General features: G+C 41.0%; 1 protein-coding gene across 2 annotated transcripts in view; it reads right to left on the bottom strand.

Moving 5' to 3' along the window:
• The window catches only part of MAML2 (mastermind like transcriptional coactivator 2), a 340,384-nt gene that overhangs the window by 108,156 nt on the left and 213,641 nt on the right, over nucleotides 1-18,587 (bottom strand). The gene's annotated exons all lie outside the window — the stretch shown is intronic.

The following is an 18,587-nucleotide window of genomic DNA, read 5'->3' as shown; positions in this document are numbered from 1 at the left end:
TCAATTTCCTTATTCAGAAAATGGGGAACAATGGCACTTAACTAATAGGAAGAAATGAAGAATGCATGTAGAAGTTTAGCACAGTGCTGGTTAGAATTAAGAACTCAATAAACCATACTTCGTATAAGAAGTATGGCTTACTAGATTCTCAAAGGGAGGACTTCTCTAAATAGCAACAGTAACAACAAAATGTGAACGTACTTCATTCACTAACTCAGTCCTTAGACTGTATGATAGATATCAACTTTAGAAGCCATGACTTAGGCACCATACAGTCACACCAATACATTAAAAAGAAACCTAAAACATTCATCATTGATCTTGAGATCTTTGTTGATTTGCCTCTAAAGTGAGAAACTACATCGATCTATCAACGTGCGGCTTTCCCAGTGCAACTGACCTACTTAAATTATTTAATGTTTGCTCAGGATAACTGTAACATACCTGAGGCAGAAGGATACTTCCTGAATAGAAAACTCTATCGCTTCTCTTTGCCCCCCTTTTCACTTACTACCACTCCACCATCCTTCTAAAGATTTCTAGGTAACCTAATTAAGAAAATGAAATTAACATAACTGAGCACTATTACATGCCATGTATTTTAAATATGGGTAGTTGGTTTTCCTTAGTCTTTACAACAACCCCACGAGATTTGTATTATTTTATAGATAAGGAAACAAGGTTCAGAGAGGCTAAGTAATTTGCCTACTATCACATAGCTAGTCAGTGGTAGACCTGAGCTTTAAATCAAAGTCTGCGAAGTTCTAAAGCCTGTGTCATTTCCACTACCGTGTTTCCCCGAAAATAAGACCTACCCCAAAAATAAGCCCCAGTTAAGATCGTCAGCTAGACGGACTCATTTAGTACGTTATGACGACGTTCCAGAAAAAGATGACATGACTGTATTTGAATAAATGTAGATTGTTGCACATGAAAAAGTAAGACATCCCCCTGAAAATACGCCCTACAGCATCTTTTGGAGCAAAAATTAATGTAAGGCCCAGTCTTATTTTCAGGGAAACACGATATATGGACTTCCACTATATCCACAATTGGCTTGTTTAGGGTTAGGGTTCACCCAGCACAAAGGGGCAGGGAACATGAGCAGAGAGACATCCTGGAGCTCTGGTAAGATGATGAGGAATCTGGGAATGGCCAGGAAGCAGCACAGAGCCTAATGTGAGTGATATGTTTCTTGTCATGTAGCTCCTTAATACCTGTTTTATTAATCCCTTACCTATAGTTTTACCCACACACAGGTAGTATGCAGTTATGGTGGATGTGCCATGTTGGTAAAACCAGTTTTTCCCTTTTACCATTGCTAACTGGTAATCAGAGAAAGCAACCTGACCCAAGTTGGGCCGATCAGTTCTTTCCATGGGAATTCTGGAATTGGAGAAAAGGAAACCAGGCTCTCTTTGGGTGGCTGCACAGTGATTTACAAAACATGTGAGCTGTTGTTCTATTATGTCAAGCAGAGCCATAGAGAAAAGAAGTCTGTAGAAAGAGAGAAGAATGAAGCGTAGAGGAGAGACACCAGTTTTGATAACATTTGAGGGTCTGATTCAATCCCAGGCCAGCTCTGCATCTTTCCTTGTCTTCTTTGATACACTGTGGAAGCTTTATAATAAACTCCCCCTTTTGCTTAAGCTAACATGAGTTGAGCTTCTGTTATTTTCAACCAATATTCCCAACTAAGTCCCTGAATGAGACTTCACATTCAGTGATGAGCGATTTGTAGCAAGGGGCAGAGCATACTTTGTATCTGGGTGTAAAGCTTCCCTGTTCCCCTTCTCTGCTGTCTCTGCATGTTTCCAGACTCCTAATCTTGTCTACTCATGCAGGTAAGCAACCTCATCACAGAACACTGTCAGCCATCACCACATTCAGCAGAAACTCGAAGGTGCCACTGTCTGTCCTCATGGGGTCAGAAAGAGCACAGACCAAAGAGGTTCAGCCATGTTACCTCAGGAGTGGCCACACTGATTTATTCCAGTATAAGTTACATTTTGAAGGTTCTTTCACAACTAATAAAGACCCAACAAAGGAATACATTCTTTTTCCAGGTTTGGGTTATCACCTTTGATTTATTTTCCACTGCTTTGAAAAAAACCTGTTCTGCCAGATTCTCCCATTGCTCTGGCCACTCCCTGGGTAGTACAGTGTATACTCTGGGAAGCAGCCCTAGCACTTTTTTGAAGCCACCAGGGTTATAGAGGCAGTAAGAGAATTAGCAATGGTTGTAGTAATAGCAACCATAATAATTATAATACTAAACAACAACAAAGCCATTTATTGAGGGCTTGAGTGCTAGGCATTGAGGTAAGCTATTGATATAAATAATCTCATTTGATTCTCCCAACCACTCTAAGGATCTTCCCAACAGTTCTATGAGGCTGATACTATAGTCATGTGTCTCTTAACGACGGGGATACATTCTGAGAAATGTGTTGTTAGGTTAGGTGATTTCATTGTTGTGCGAACATTACAAACTGGTGTGCACTTACACAAACCTAGACGGTGCAGACTGCTACATACCTGCGCTGTACGGTACAGCCTTTGCTCCTAGGCTACAAGCTTTACACCATGTGACCATACTGAATACTGTAGGCAACTGTGACACAATTGTAAGTGTTTGTGTATTTAACGTGTCTAAACATAGAAAAGGTACAGTAAAACTATGACATAACAGATTAAGTATGTGGAGAGGTAGGGGGAGGGCTGAGGAGGGAGACACCATTCGAGGGAGGGTGAGAATACATCAGAGGAAGGGAAGGAGGAAGGGAGGGAGGAAAGGAAGAGAAGGGGAGAGAAAGGGAGAGCAGAGATCGAAAGACAACCAGAGAAATAATAAAAAGGAGGGGGGAGGAGAGGGATCGAAGGAGGAAGAAGAGGGAGAGAGGATGAGAGAAAGGAACTGAACTGGGAGGGAAGACAGCAGGCCGCTGGGCTCCCCTCCTCCCCAGCCAACTCCTCTCCCTCCCTCACCAACCCTGGCCCCCGCAGTGAACAGGTGCGTGGCGGCTGGACAGCACACGGAGCCTCCTCACCCGCTTCAACTACCCAGAGCTAACAGTAAATTCAACATCGTCATTGGTCCCAGCCTTTCCTTTCAATACAGCAAACTTTTTGTTTATAATCCATTATAATCTTATGGGACCACCATCATATGTGCGGTTAGGGTTTCTGGGTGGGAATTCCTGCCCGTTGTCAGGAATTTTTTTCCCTTTCCCTTTCCCGAATCCCGAGATATAAACTGTTTTCTGTTCTCCATGATGAATTGTTTCCACAAAGTGATGGCCAATACTACCAACCACCTGGGTTCAAGGAGCCAATTTTCCCGATTTCCCAACCAACTTTTCTTGGGATTCGGGAACAGGAAAGCAAAAAAATCCATGAGGAGAACAGGTGGAAATTCCCACCCAGAAACCCTACGTGTGGTCCACCGTTCACCAAAACGTGGTTATGCGCGGCAGGCACATGACTATGTTTCTTGACCACCCTCCCCTTTTTACAGATGAGAAAACACGCTTGGAGATTGAGTAGCATTTCAAATAGTAAACAATAAAGCCAGAAGTCAAACCAAGCATTCCAACGGCAGAGTCTGTGCTGTGTAGTAAATGCTACCCTAGGCTGACACAGATAGATGGTACCCGCAACCAGGAATTGAGGAAGCCTGGAATCTAGTCCTGATTCTGGCATTAATTTAATTTGCTATATGAGGCAAATTATCCCAGTTCTATGCCATAGCTCCTTGCTTTAGAAGCAGCATTATCTTTGAGAACACTTTCTTGACTGAAACCAGAAAATAACAGACTTTGAGGGCATGGGAATTTTTTTAGGTATGTGTATGGTATGGTGTAAGGTCACCTCTAAGGATAGCTTGATGGATGACTTAAGATGAGAAGCAGAAGTCCTCCTTAATAATGCTGTGGGAGACAACCCATGGATAAAAGGATTCCATGAGGATTCCATGGGCATGATTCTTTACCAAGAGAATTTTGGGGACATTCTGTGTCCTGTGTGGCAGATATTTCTAATCCAAGTCATGTCACTAAGGCCCGTTGAATGCACAGATGCAGTCGGCACCACTACTGGCATAATACAATCTAAATGATTCTCAAAGTTCAATCTTTCCTTTGAAGTATTTCCTTTGCTAAACTAAAATCTCACTGTCAGACACGTGGCTTTAAATTGTGGTATGGAGTCGCCTAGAGTTCCGTGACAAAATGCAAAAATTCTAGCAGGAGCAGTGGAAGAACAGTTAGTCATTAATAACTCAGTGAGAAATAGTTTATCAGAAAATTCAGTGCCGCCTTTCCAGGCCAAGAATAGCCCCAGGGGAATGAGACTCGATCAGGGGAATGACGACAAATGAAGACGCAGATTTAAATTGAGAAGAATGGAGGCAGGTCTAGAGCTACTGGGAGCTCCCCAATGCAGATATTTTGGGTGGCTGAGAAAGAAGGAATGGAGGAAAGAAGACACATAAGGGCAGTGTGCATCCTAAGGACCAGAGGGAACAGCAACGTCACAATACAGTAAATAACACGCTAAGGGAAGAGGGAAAAACTGGGCAGATGTCTCTCACCCAGGGATGACTTATCCATTAGGCATGGTCAGCATACTGCCCGGGGCCCACAGATATTTTTCTTTATTTTAAAACACAAGAAAAAAACAATGTTTAGGTTGAAGAAATGTTTTGGATGTAATGGCAATATATGTATCTTTATGCCAACCCAGTCATAAAATATAATTTTAAAATTTTGTAAGGAAGAAGGGGCCCTCAAAAACAAAAGTTCCCAAGGCTCACAAAAGGCTCTCACTTAATAACTACCGTGTACAGAAAGCTTATTTTAAGACAGGCACTCTTAAAATAAAGACTTGTGTAGAGTCTTGATTAATCTCACAACTCTGTGAACACATATTCTGATCCTCCTTTTATAAGTGAAAAAATGGTGGCTGCTGACATTAAGATTACACAGTGAATGATATGGGGGCAGGATGTCAACCCAGGTCTGTTTGGTTCCAAAGTCCTCATTCTTAATCACTAACTCACTGCTTGCTTTCCTTCGGGTCTTTAATTTGCTACATGCCGACACTGTTCTGGATACAGCGGACACAGACAGCCAAGACAAAAGGATAACAGAATGAAGACGTATCACATGTACAGGGCAAGGGTGAGGGCATTCAGGACTCACAGGGATGCATGGCAGGGGGAGAATAGTGATATCATTGGTCAGAGGTTGATGGTAAAAGCTCAGGACATCACCCTAAGAAAGGGAAGGGACAAAGGGTCACATGGTCAGTCAAAAAGATTTATTGAGCACCCAGAGAGAGTTCTGAACCATACCCTATCAAATCATCCCTGGCATGAGGGAAAATATGCAGATGGTTAAGCTGGTGGCAGGAAGTAAAGGTTTCAAATGAGCACTGCATTTCAATGTTTACACTTTTTCCACTAGCTAGGTGGACGGAGAAGCATTTTTGGTTTGGTACCATAAATCTGCTCCCCCAAATTATGATGTTTAATTTGTGTGAGATTAGGCATATAATATCACCCTTTCACTAGCCATCCAAAGAAAGGGCTTCTTTGGGGAAAGATTGCAACATAGCAAGTCTGGTCTGGTTTGCATACTACACAGGAATCACTGTACTTTCTTTCGCTGAGATCCAGCAGACTATTTCTTTTCACTTTCGTCCTTGTTCTGATTCTTCTATTTGAACACCTCGATGCTATTTGAGGCCTGCGGTCTCTGTTGGGGGAAGGCGTAGGCCTGCTCGGGGCCGGGTCCAGACACAGTGGCCTGCCTGCGTGCCCCACGGGCTGGGAATGGAGGTGCCCAGATGCCTATAGACAAGGAAAATCCAGCACACAGTGGAATCTGGGCCGGGGTGCCTCGATAAACTCTCTTTTTTAAACAGCTGTGCTTTATTCTTCCAAAGGACTCGAAACATAAACTTCCTGGAGAGATTTTAAAACGCCATTATTGCACAATCCTCTGGTTTCTGTTTCATCCCCTGCCCCCTATTCCTTTCCACAAAATAAATGCATTCTTTGTCTCCTGCGCTGCCCTAGAAACAAGGAATATGCCACACAAAGGTAACAATTCAGTCCATAGGTCACATTTTTTTTTTCTGTCTTTCTCAACGAGGAGGCATAAACACAAGAAACAAAATGACCACTGCCTAGCCACTCAAGGGATTAGCTTCATCCTAGTATCTGTAAGTTTTCCTCAGGCCACTTTACTCATGGCTGTTTAGAGATAGGGCTGGGGATAGATAACATTAGAAAGAGACCAAACCCCCAAATAATTCATGACTCTTAATTGGATTCTTGACGTAAAAATGTATGGGAACCTGGAACTGTAAATTCTAGCTAATCGCAGTACTTGAAGGTGAGAGCAATTCCTTCCTGGATCTCCTGCCCCCAAAGAAACAAGATGGGGCTTTAAGGCTTTTGCTGAAGATGTCAAAAATTCCGACTTCTTATTTGGCCTTTGTTTCACATCCCTATAGTCATTAAGTTTGCCCAACTAGATTTTAAGCTCTTTGAGGGTGGGTACTGTGTCTTACACTTGACTGAGTTCCTTTCAGTACCTACCACAGTGATGGGCATATTACAGGCGTTCAGATAGTTTGTTGTTTGATCTCAGTACTTGGGAAGTTGGATCCTTCTAACTATCGAGCAGTAAAACAATGGTAAGAAGGGTGGCTGTGGCCGTGGGGAATGTTTTCATATTTAATTCATCAGCATTTTAATGGCTACACTAGAGTTTTGCTTGAGTGATCATTTTCTTCTGAATCCTGAAGTCAGAGGAATGTGAAGCCCTGAGAACTGGAACCACAAGAAAAGCTTGTCGTCATCCATGTGAACCAAAAGTGGAAGGGGCGCATGAAGCTTTGTGTTGGACTCAAGACAGTGTGCAGCCTCCGGACGGGATTCCAAAGGTGGGTTGCAATGCGAAGGCCCATCTTGAATCCATGCCCTATGTGGGTGCAAAGCACTAGAGCTGAAGGGGAGGCAGGCCACATTTCCTGTACTATTAGCAGTACCGTAGACTTACGTTCCTTCAAGAATGTGTGTGAGTTTTCATTGTTTTGTTTCATTTTTGGTGGACGGCATGTTAGATCTACCTGGAAACTCTGTTCCACAAGGTTTGGACTCTGAGAAATATGACTACTTTAGTCAACAAAATAGCTATTCTTTATGATAAAGAATAAAGTTTAACATAGATAAACTTTTATGGGGAAGCAAGAGCACTACAAATTAAGGATCTTTATAGGAAAAAAACACATCAACAAACTGTCCTTCTAAAGACACTAAATGCCAAGATCTCCCATGTTCAAACTTTCTTTAAAGCCTCCCCACTCCCTTATCTTCGATGGCTGGCTTATAGAAGAGTAACTCGAAGAATTGAAATTTGCCTCAGAAACACACTCATCAATTCAGCGCAGAGAAAGAGTGTTTCGTTACTGCATTTCTCAGTTTGGACACTTCCATCACTTCCCCTTGGAGAATGTTCCAAGTTTATCATCAACTAACAAAACATTCATTGAGGTAGAGGGGAAGAGAACCACCGCAACAGTGCCTCAGAGAGGTAGGTATCCTATTTTATCCAAGTAGGCTGTGGGGAGGCTGAGGGAGCTCGAAAGAGCACGGAATTCAACTAATAAACCTGAGATCTAAATGCTGCTTTCCTCTTATTTATTGTATAAGCTTGGACTAGTCACTTGCTTCGCATGCACGATGGTGGGGATTAGCATCCATGTATGGAAAACACCAGCAGTGTTTCCAGCTCCGAGCAGCGCTCCATTACTGGTAGTTCTTTTTTAGTAGGAGAGGCAGAACTTCAACCTAAGCCTGTGTGGCACTCGCCTCCCCCACCCCTCCGCCATCCCTGCCTGTCATCCTGACCGTGATGTGGCAGGCATGTGCTAGGCTAAGGCAAAATGAAGATAAAATGGGCTTTTCCTCATCTGTAAAATGGAATTTGTTTACTCGTTCATTCAACAAGTATTTATCTAGCACCACGTGTATATTCCACGAGACCATCTATGTCACAGGTTTGTTGTGAGGACCAAGTGGTTAAAGCACATAAAGAGCCTGGAACATTGGTCTTAAAACACAGTTAGTTCTCAATAAATGCTAGAACTAGTAAAAGCAAACAAAAAGGAATTTACCAGTAGGCCTGGAAACAAAGCAGAAAGTAACAATACAATGCAATGGTTGCTCTGTGGAAGTGCGCGTAGGATTACAGTTGTAGAGAGAAAACTCTGCCTGAGAAAGATAGGAAGGGAGTCTTTTTCCCTTCCAACAAAATGCCCCCCAAATATACAAATGAATTGATGTTTTATGATAGTCTGACATACTGCTAGTGACAGTGTAACAAAGCTTGTTGTACAGCACAGGGGATTGTTTAAATTAAATTAAAACATTCAAAGTGGAATTATTTTCCCATGTTGTCTACTACCTTAAACAATGTCATTCTAGATCTACTCAGTGATAACCATCATGATTACCCTGACAACGTTCACCTTAGTCATCCTCACTAGTCTCTACAATTGTCATAATGCAAGGACTTGCCAGGGCCATCTTTCAGAGATGGACCCTCTGTGTTTAACAGAAAAATGAACAGAATATTCCATAAAAGCCTGAAAAACCCAGTTACTTTGTGCCTGAAATACTTTAATCATGACTCATTTTTGACCAAAATATATCGAAGCAAATCCAAAGTAAATGCTATGTCTAAAATGTTGGCAACTCTCTTGAAATCTCTAAACGTCCTCCTCAGCAGAACGTACCACGTATTAAGTTTCATTAATCAAGTGGCTTCTCTCTTCCCTTTCGTTGGAGGGCTCAGTCTGGAAGCTTCCATTCTAAGGGGCCGAGCTCAAGGTCCACATCCTCTGTGAGGCCCTCCCCTCCTACTTTCCCTCATATTCTTTCTTCCTGCTTTAATGATTTTAGCACTCTCTGACCTATATTGTTTTTGGTAATCGACTCAGGTCTGCAAGTTCTTCACTTCAGTAGGATTCCAAGAAGTCAGAAGAGAGTACCTTGTGCATTTCATCTAATCCCACAAGCTCAGTCCAGCCCTAGCCCAGGGAGACACTCACTGACTAGCTGATGATTTGTCTTATTGGGCAGGCAATGGTCTGGAAACACTAGATAAGTCAGTTTATAGAGCATCTGTGGTTCTCTGCCATTGGCCATGAACCGTACCCCCTTTATAAACCACAGGGCTGATTCTTTGCAACTCGTTGCAGATCTGCTTGGTGTGGGGCAGAGCTCAGAGGTATTGGAGAGGCAGGGAAGTCATGGATGTTCTGAGAGATTGGTATTCTTTTCTTATGCTGGTAGGAATTGGACTCATCCCAAATTGTTGGCCAATTTGAATATCAGGAAAACCTAGATGGCAGAGAGAGTGCCCTAATATCATTCCAGGGTTGTCTATTTTGGGGTTTGAATGCAGGTACTAAAGAGCCCCCACCTTTTTGTCAAATAATATAAAACACAACCACCCCTAATTCCATGGCAGCATTTCCCCTTCATCTTCAGTGGCCTGTTTGACTTAAGCAGGCATTAAAGATCCTTATCCCTCTCAAACTCTTTCTCTCATATCACAGTCTTCACTCTTCTTTGGGCCCCCTCTGCTTTAAGCACAGTGAGCTACCAAGAGTCTTGTACTACATTCTGCAAATTGGACCCTAGATTTTGCCTCCCCCCACCCACCCCATTGTGTTCTCCACATAGCAACCAAAGGGATCTCCTTCTCACACCCAAGCTCCAGTTGAACAGAGGTTAGCACCACGTGGGTCCACTTACATGTGGATTTTTTTCAAAAAATATATTGGAAAACTTTTTTGGAGATTTCCTTACTACTGTGAAACAATAGTATTGATTATATTAAGTGACCATAAAGCAATCATATTGCTGCTTCTTTGTTATCAGTGCATGAATCATTATAACTGTAAATACATATGAATTTCTTTTCACATTGTCTTTTTACTTCTTATGTCTAGTGGTAGTAATACGTTCCGTGTTTCCTAGAAAATAAGACCTAGCCGGACAATCAGCTCTAATGCGTCTTTTGGAGCAAACATTAATATAAGACCTGGTCTTATTTTACTATAAGACCCGGTCTTATTAAACATAATATAATATAAGACTGTGCCTTATATTAATGTTTGCTCCAAAAGGCACATTAGATCTGATTGTCTGGCTAGGTCTTATTTGGGGGGAAACATGGTACACCATTTACAGTGTTTTGTGTCTTAAAAGATAACATTGATGTAAGTACTGACAGATGATTCACCTTGTAAACAGACAGTGTAAACTTATAGTATTCATACAGCACGGTATTGTAAATGTACTTCCTTTTCTTTGTGATTTTAATAACATTGTCTTTTTTCTAGCTCACTTTATTGCAAGAATACAGTATATAATACATATAACACAAAATTTGTTAATTGACTATGTTATCAGTAAGGCTTCAGTCAACAGCAGGCTTTTAGTAGTTAAGGTTTTGGGGAGTCAAAAGTTATACTCAGATTTTTGACTGCATAAGTGGTTGGCACCAAAAACCCCTGAGTTGTTCAAGGGTCAACTTTTTTTCAAGGGTATTTTTTTTTTTTTTTAATTCCCAAAACACAAAATGTGATTTCAGCTTCAGATCTTTAGCATATACTGTTCCCTCTAATTGGAATATTCTCCTCCTCCCCTAACTCTTCCCACTCTTATCATGCCAGCTCCTTCTTTTCTTTTAAATCTCACCTTAATGTGACCTTACCAGATATTTCCCATGACCACCTACCGAAAACATGTTCTCGTTTTCCATCACAACTGCTTTATTGTTTCCTTTACAGTACTTATTATAATTCCAAATATTTTTACTAATTTGCTTCTAAATTTTAAATGTCTCCATGTTATAAAATAATGAATAGAGAGGGAGGCTTGAGCTGTGTCTGTCTTGTTGGCCACTATCTCATCCTTAGTGCAACCCAAACAAACATGAGGTGAAAAAGATTGTTTAGAGCAAGTAAAAATGTCTAGAAGGAAACATTTTAAGATGCTGAAATACTTTCTGGTGGTGGGATGATGAAAAAATTTTTTCCCAACTTTGCTCATATGTCTGTGGTTTCTAATTTTCCTATATAGAACATATGTTATCTATATATTAATTATTAATACAATTGACGTGAAGATGTTATTCAATACGTCTTCCCTTCTCTCAGAATCTGACTCTATACCTTCTAGTAGAGGAGTTCTGATTATGGGATATCCCATTTTCAAATCCCAGCAGACTGTATCAAGGTGGACATTTGACTCCAGCAGAACCAATTAAATGCTTTCCTAGTAATCAGGAATTGAAACGTGACCTTCTCAGCAGTCTCTGCACACATAAAATGAGAGATAAGTAGGGCTGCCTGTATTGTGGTCATTCTCAGCCACGTACAATGAGAGACAGAAAACACGTCTACAGAGATAGGAGAATGAAACCGATGGACAAGGAAAAGCCAGAATGAGGCACTACCGAGAGAGAGAGAGAGAGAGAGAGAGAGAGAGAGAGAGAGAGAGAGAGAGAGAGAGAGAGAGAGAGGAGGGAGGGAGGGAGGGGCGGAAGGAAAGAAGGAGAGAGAACAGAGAGAAAGAGAAAGGGGGAAGGGAAGAGTAAGGAGGGAAGAGGGAGGAGAGGGGGAGGGAGAAGGAGAGGGAGAAGAGGGAGAAGACAAGAGATTCCCGAAGCTTTCCAATTCCTGGTTCGAGTACTTTGAGAGATTCAATTATATTTCCTGTAATTGAGACACTCAGTAACCTTCCAATGAATCTCTTCTCCCGCACTGCCTCGCACTTTATTTTTTTGCTTGTGATACTTGAAGAGGGCTTCTGTTACTTTTGACAAACAATTCCCCACTAAAACAAAGATGTAATAAAGCCAATAATTACATCAAATTAAAGATTTCATAAGGTAAATGCACATTTTTCTTGATTGATTAAAACTGAAAAGCTGAGCAGAGGCTAAATGCACGCATTTATTTTGGTTTCTCTTTCAACCTTCCAGGTGTGGTCATTACCCAGCTCTTCCACAGCCTTTATGAAAGAAGAGCATTATGAATTAAGAATGAAGGCTGCCGCTCCAGACAGCAGCATTCTAACAGGGCTTCCATTGTCCTCACATATCTCTACATGGCATACCCAGGGGAGGTCCAGAGATTGCATCTCCATCAATTCTCCCCTCAATGGACAAGAACACTCTGAGAATAAAACCACCATCTGAGTCATGTTTAGACAACCCAGGTCTGCAACGTGTTAACTGGTTTGGATGCAATCACCTGGAGACAGAGGCGGGATGAGCAGACCTTTTAAGAGGTCCCTGCAATTTCAGGCTCATCTTTAACTCCATTACAAAGGAATGTTAAGCAGCATTTAGACGGTAGTTTGGCAAAATACCTGAAAGCACCAAACAGCTCCTTTGATGTTCTTGGCATTGATGTCATCATTCTTTTGAAACTTTTGAAGAAATATTTTTCTTATGGCAACTGTATCTAGGTTCCATGTAGAGTGTTGATGTGTGTTTTCTCTGGTTTAACGTTAGACTGAGTAACTACGAACCATATAGACAGACACTCTTTTAGGAGGTCCCTCAGTTTTCACTCTGAGTCTATGTTTATTTTCACATCAAAGACACATCTAAGGGGAAATTGCTTAACTAGCTCTATGAAACTTGAAGAGGTTTACAGAGATATTTGGTTATAATTGAAAAAAACAAAACCAAAACCTACACTCCAGGCAATTTAAGCCTTTCATGCCTGGAAATGAGAATTTATAATGGCAGGTACAAAAGTTCCTTTGCTTTCCATGAAGGTCTCAAGGCAGATGTTTTTTTAAAGCAGGCATTAAAATCCCACTATTTGCCATACATTTATGAGAAATGATTCTTGATGATTTAAATAACATTGAATGAGGGACAATAAAGCCTTTATTTATATTGTTTGCAATTTAACTGCTCTTTGAAGCAATGTCCTATAGCGATACAATGCCCTCACTTTGATCTAACTTGCTCAGCCCAGTAATTATATGACTGAGATGAATTCTCCACCTGACAGATTCCAATTCTTCATGTGTGGTCATCTTCTTTGAAGAGGGAAAAAAATAAACCTACCTATATTGGGAAATAAAACTTTAAACACGTCAAAATTGTGAATCAAGGGTAATTCTCTGTGTCAAAGCAGTAGGCTGGGCAGAAGGCCTTTTCCCATTTGATGAGAACCACTGTTTCCTGGTACGTGTTTACATTACTCTTGAAACTTATCTTTAAAGAGGAATATGGTACAGTTCCTTTCTGTGAATTTGTTTCATGATAAATTGACATGCGTCATCTTAAAAAAAAAAAAAAAAAAGAGCAGAATGTACTAACCTGGGCCTTGAGCTAACTGCTAACTGACTGCTCCCTGGTGAGAAAGAACTGTTCACCCTGACAGGAATGGTCATGGGATCATCAGACAAGTAAAAGAGCTCATTTTGCGCCATTCCACAAAGAAAACTGTTTACTGTGTTGCTTGAGCTGCTTGGAATATTAAAAGTACAGTCTTAGGAAGCCCCTAATCCTAAAAAACATTGCTGCTGTTTATTTCATTTGCCTTTTAGACACAACACAGGACGGATTTGAACTGAGAAAGCTCACCAAGTAGAACTCTGTAAGTTGCTTTGAATCCAGGATGTCAGCAGAATTGATACCACAGGACCTTTAGCCTCCTAACCCCACGACATTACATTTCATCACTGTACCTGGCTCACAGTTAATATCTTGTACCCAGTGGTTACGTTACTAGAATTAAATACTTCTTTAACTCTGCATGTGTTATTTCTCCATAGGTGCCATTCCAATTTCAAAGGGTCTCGTCTACCAGTGTATTTTCTTCACTCTCCTCAAATCCCACCTCAAAACTCACTCCTTCTCAGAGCCCAATTGTGATCACTGCTGTTATTTTGTATACCAGTAAGCCCCTCTGTCCACAGTTTGCTTTCTTTGTAATTTAAATGCTTTGTCTATAACTGTTTGTATACCCTTTTCAGTCCCCTCAGCAAGACTATAAATACCATTTTGTCTTCTAATGTCTTTTCAGGTAATACATTGTAGTGGTCATGAACCTGAGGCTTCGCATCAGAGACTTGAACTTAAGTCCTGGCTCTGTCCCCTGCAAGATAGGAGGCTCTGGGAAGTTTTCTTAACGTCTCTGAGCCTGTTTCCTTCTCTGTGAAATGGAGACAATAGTTCCAACTCAGCAGCTGTAGTGAGTCTCCAATGACACAATGTCTACGAATCTGTACTCAACATGCAGCAAATAATAGTAACTGAACAAATATCGGCTGTTTTTAAATGTAGACTTCTGGGTCCTCTTACAAGACTTAGATGAGTATTTAGCACATGGCAGAAAAAGAAGGAGCAAACAGCATTCACTGAGTGACTACTCAATGGAAGGCACTTCCGATATGTATCTCATTGAATCTGAGCTTCTCTCCTTACTAGTAGTATGACCATGGGCTGGTTTCCTAACTTCTATACTGTGATTTTTTTCATCTGTAAAATGTATCTAATAATTATACACCACAAAGTTGATGCAAAGATTAAACAAATACATGTGGAGTGCTTCAAACAGTCCCTGACATATAGAAAGTGACCAACATTATTATTGTTATAATTATTGTTGTTGTTATTATTATTATTTAATCCTTACAAGAGCCTCGAGAGTGAATATAAGGAAGCTCATTTTGTAGATGAGAGAAATGAGGCTACAAAAGTTGAAGCAATTTGACCAACGTTGCCCAACTAGTAATTGAACCAAATCAGCATGACTGAAAATCTATGCTCTTTATGACATGTATTCACTGGAGGAATCTTCCATTTCATGCTAGGGATTATTCCAGGGAAGCACTATAGTGACAACAGATGCTGAGGGGCATCACAGGCAAGGCTGAGTGTAAAGCAGGTCTGGGAGGAAGAGGTGAGAGGTGAGGCTCAGTAGGATGCAGGAGAAGGCCTGTCGGCTTAGACACCATGCAGAGGACTACGGGCTCAATTATGAAGATGGTGGGTAGGCATCAAAGGATTTTAAGCAGGAGAGTGACCACGATCTGCAATGTATTTTAGAAAAAAATACTCTGACAATCAAATATTTGCTGGTGGATTAGAAACAGGGTATCTTAAGCAGGAAGAGCAGAGAGAATATTTTGGCACTCAGTAAAAGACAGTGAGAACTGGACTTGAGCTAAGGTAGTGGCAGTGGGAATGGAGATGATGGGAAAGAATTAGGAACCAGAAAACAAGTGAACTTTATGACCAATTGCACGCGAGAAATGTGAGAGATTGAAAGAGAGAAAGGAATTAGGACCAAATCCAGATTTATGGATTAGTGACTGAGTAGATGATGGAATCATTAGCTAAGTAAAAAAATGTAGGGAGAGAAGCATGTTCCATGATGGCAAATAATGGATTCAAATTTGGATATATTGAATGTGAGATGTTGTGGGGCATGTAGGTGGAGATGGTCCCTTGCTAGCTACATATTCAGGCTCACAGATCAGGAGAGAACATTTGGCTGACTATATAGGTTGGGTAGAACTGCACATAAGCATTTATTGAAGGAATGAATGTGGTGGTGAGTGTCCAAATGAGAGTGAGGAGTGAGAAGAGAATAGGGGGATGGGAATGGAACTCTAGGGAGCATCAAAATTTAAGGAGAGAGGTGGAGAGGCATAAAGTGGAGGAGATAAAAAGATAAAGGAAGGATGAGAGCTTCTGAGAGGGAGTGAGCAATCTCATCAAGTGATGCAACCTCATCAAGAGATCACCTGGGATATCTATTGCATCTAGCATTTGATGGCCATTGGGGAAGGATGGCAAATTGCAATGTGTTGAGGATAGAAAGGGAGGTCCCAAAAGGAAAACAAGGTGGGTAAGATTATTTTTCCTAAAAGCTAAAGAGAAATAGCATAGCAGCTAGAGGAACGTATAGGGTAGAAGCCTGCCTTATCATTTTTTATATCCTTCCCAGCAGCTCGTACAGTACTTTGTATTTTGTAGGTACACAGTTAAACATTTTTGAGTGAATGATTCTGTCTTCTTGTCTAATTCTTTCACTTTTTCTCACTCACTTTCTTCCATATTTTCTCCTCTTCTACATCCCAGTAAGAAATGCAGTGAGGCTGTAGTTCCTTCTTCAAATGCTAGATGGAAGGCACAGAGTTTTCCTGTTTCTTCTGGAGTAATTAAGTAGATTGTATGTAATAGGAACCTCAGTGTGCTTTTGAAGTCAGCCAAGATATGAGGGAAGCCAGACCACAAGAAACATAAGTATAATTGAGGAAGCAGAGGTGTTACATGCAAGTATTCTTTGGGTTTGGTTTCATGTCCAAATAAATAAGGGTAAATGGAAAAATCCTGTTTGGGGAACAAAAAAAATTACCCAAAGAAAGACTTTAAAAGCGATAGATGGCATTGGGTAGCTCCAATGAAAAATTCAGTAGCGTAGATTTTCAGGAAATCTAAAGATACTAAAAGCCTATTTACAATGGTATCCTACTTGATCTTGATAACCAAAGCTAGTTCAAAGCATCAGGATTGGGTCTAATCACTTGTTAAATTAAGGTCACATATGGGAATTGCTTTTGACCAGACGGTTTCATGTCACTGAATGAGAAGGATCTAATGAAGTTTGATCTTTGGATGCCTATCATCATGTATTATCAAGTCTGTCATTTTCTCCATCAAAGAAAATGGAGTCAGAAAATAGAGGGAAAGAAGAGGGAGAGAACAATCCGACAACCCTTGATTCATCTATGCATCCATTCAGACCATTCTCCATTATCTGTGTTCACCTAGCAGCCACACATCATTTCATTTCTTGCTTTCACCTCTCATCGTATTTTTAAACTTTCAATATCATTTAGTAACATTCTTTTTCCCTCCATGATATCTAGTGTCACAGGTGCCTTTTTTCTTTCTCTTGATTACTTTTGGCAGTAGAAAGATTTTTTTCCCCCTCTCCCATTGACCTTTACCTATTCCTAGCAAATTCATGGCTTGATGACAAGAGCTAACACAGTCTTACGCAGATACGACTTATCTTTGCATGCAGTTGGTCTGTGTGCATGTCTGTGAAAGTGTGCTTCTCTTTTATGGTTGGGCTCCTTTTAACTCCACTCATATCTCTCTAATCACAGTTTGGAATTCACCTGAATTTCCCTGCTGTGAGGGCTGAAAAGCTGACATCAAGTTGCTAAGACCACAGCTCTGAAAAGGAAATAGCACATCTTTATTGGTGGGACACATTAAAAGATATGAATGTGAGGTTTTTAAGTAAGATTCTGCCTGCACACGCATAACCTTTAGGTGCTTGATAGTGACACTGTCCCACATGTTCGCCATCTCCTCCATAATTAAAGAAATACTTTGAAAAAGAATAGAACTGTTTGATTTTCACAAGGAAACATTATACTGGGAATTCAGAGCCCACAGCTTGCTATGCCTAATCCAAAGATTGAAAATTGTTCATACAAATCCTTTCACGAGGCTGGGAGAGCTTTCAGCATTCTAGCTTCATTCTTCTCTGAGGGAGAAAATTTAATTTCTTATGATTTCTTAGTGTCCATTTGCAAGGTTGGTTTTTTTTTCCACTTAAAAAAAAAGTTGCCATAGCAACTACCACCTATCACAGGGCATTTCCTTGAGTACTGATAAATGCTGCTTGTTAAACAAGCAGATGCCTATGTCACATAGAAGGCCAGAGAGAAACATCAACATATCAGTCAGAAAAGATGAACTAAATGGTGAAAATAAGCAATTATTTGAAATGGAATTGGAAGCATCAATGGATTTTTCCATGGATGGGGCACTCTACACATATCATAGCTATTTCTCTATAACAAAGACAAGCAAACAATTACATGGTGAACAGATTTGACAGGGTCTTTAATGAGGTGACAAAGACAAAATGGGACTCAGGATATTCCCCAAGAGCCCGAAGCTTTGATTTCTGCTCAGAGCGCAGTGGCCATGTTGAGCAGTATGCAGCATGACTTGCTACAGTGTCCATCTCAACGGAGTAGCCTTGGGCCTGCCGCTCTACGTCGCTGGAATGAACATGTGTGCACATCAGCTCCCCTCTCCTGGGGGAAGCTGGACTAAATAGCCTGAGCCATTGGGTATGCTCCTTGACCTCCCTCAAATGTCACTAGGAGTATTTGTGCTGACATCAGTGCAGTCTATGAAGTACTAAGGGGACACAGAGCCTATCCACAGAACCAAAAGAACTGTTCTTACACTCTTCTCTCCCCTCTGTGATTCTACTTCCTAAGCAGGAAGGAAGGCCTCTGATCCACTCTTGCCTCAACTTCACTTCACTCTCCACAGTCACGTGTTTAACATCTATGCATTAGCTATCCCTTCCTCTCATAATACATTTATTGGAAGGGATAATTGGCAATATGTTCCCAAGGCCTGATATACTCATCACTCTTTGTAGAACAAAGAAACATACCTGGCCTAACGGAAAGTGTCCTATGACAAAAACTGTCCAGGAGA

Source organism: Rhinolophus sinicus, chromosome 14 (genome assembly GCF_057876585.1).
Source record: "Rhinolophus sinicus isolate RSI-liver-muscle chromosome 14, RSI-T2T, whole genome shotgun sequence".
NCBI classification, from domain to species: domain Eukaryota; kingdom Metazoa; phylum Chordata; class Mammalia; order Chiroptera; family Rhinolophidae; genus Rhinolophus; species Rhinolophus sinicus.
The sequence above is the reverse complement of the archived record's forward strand: the minus strand, read 5'-3'. Positions and strand labels throughout refer to the sequence as shown.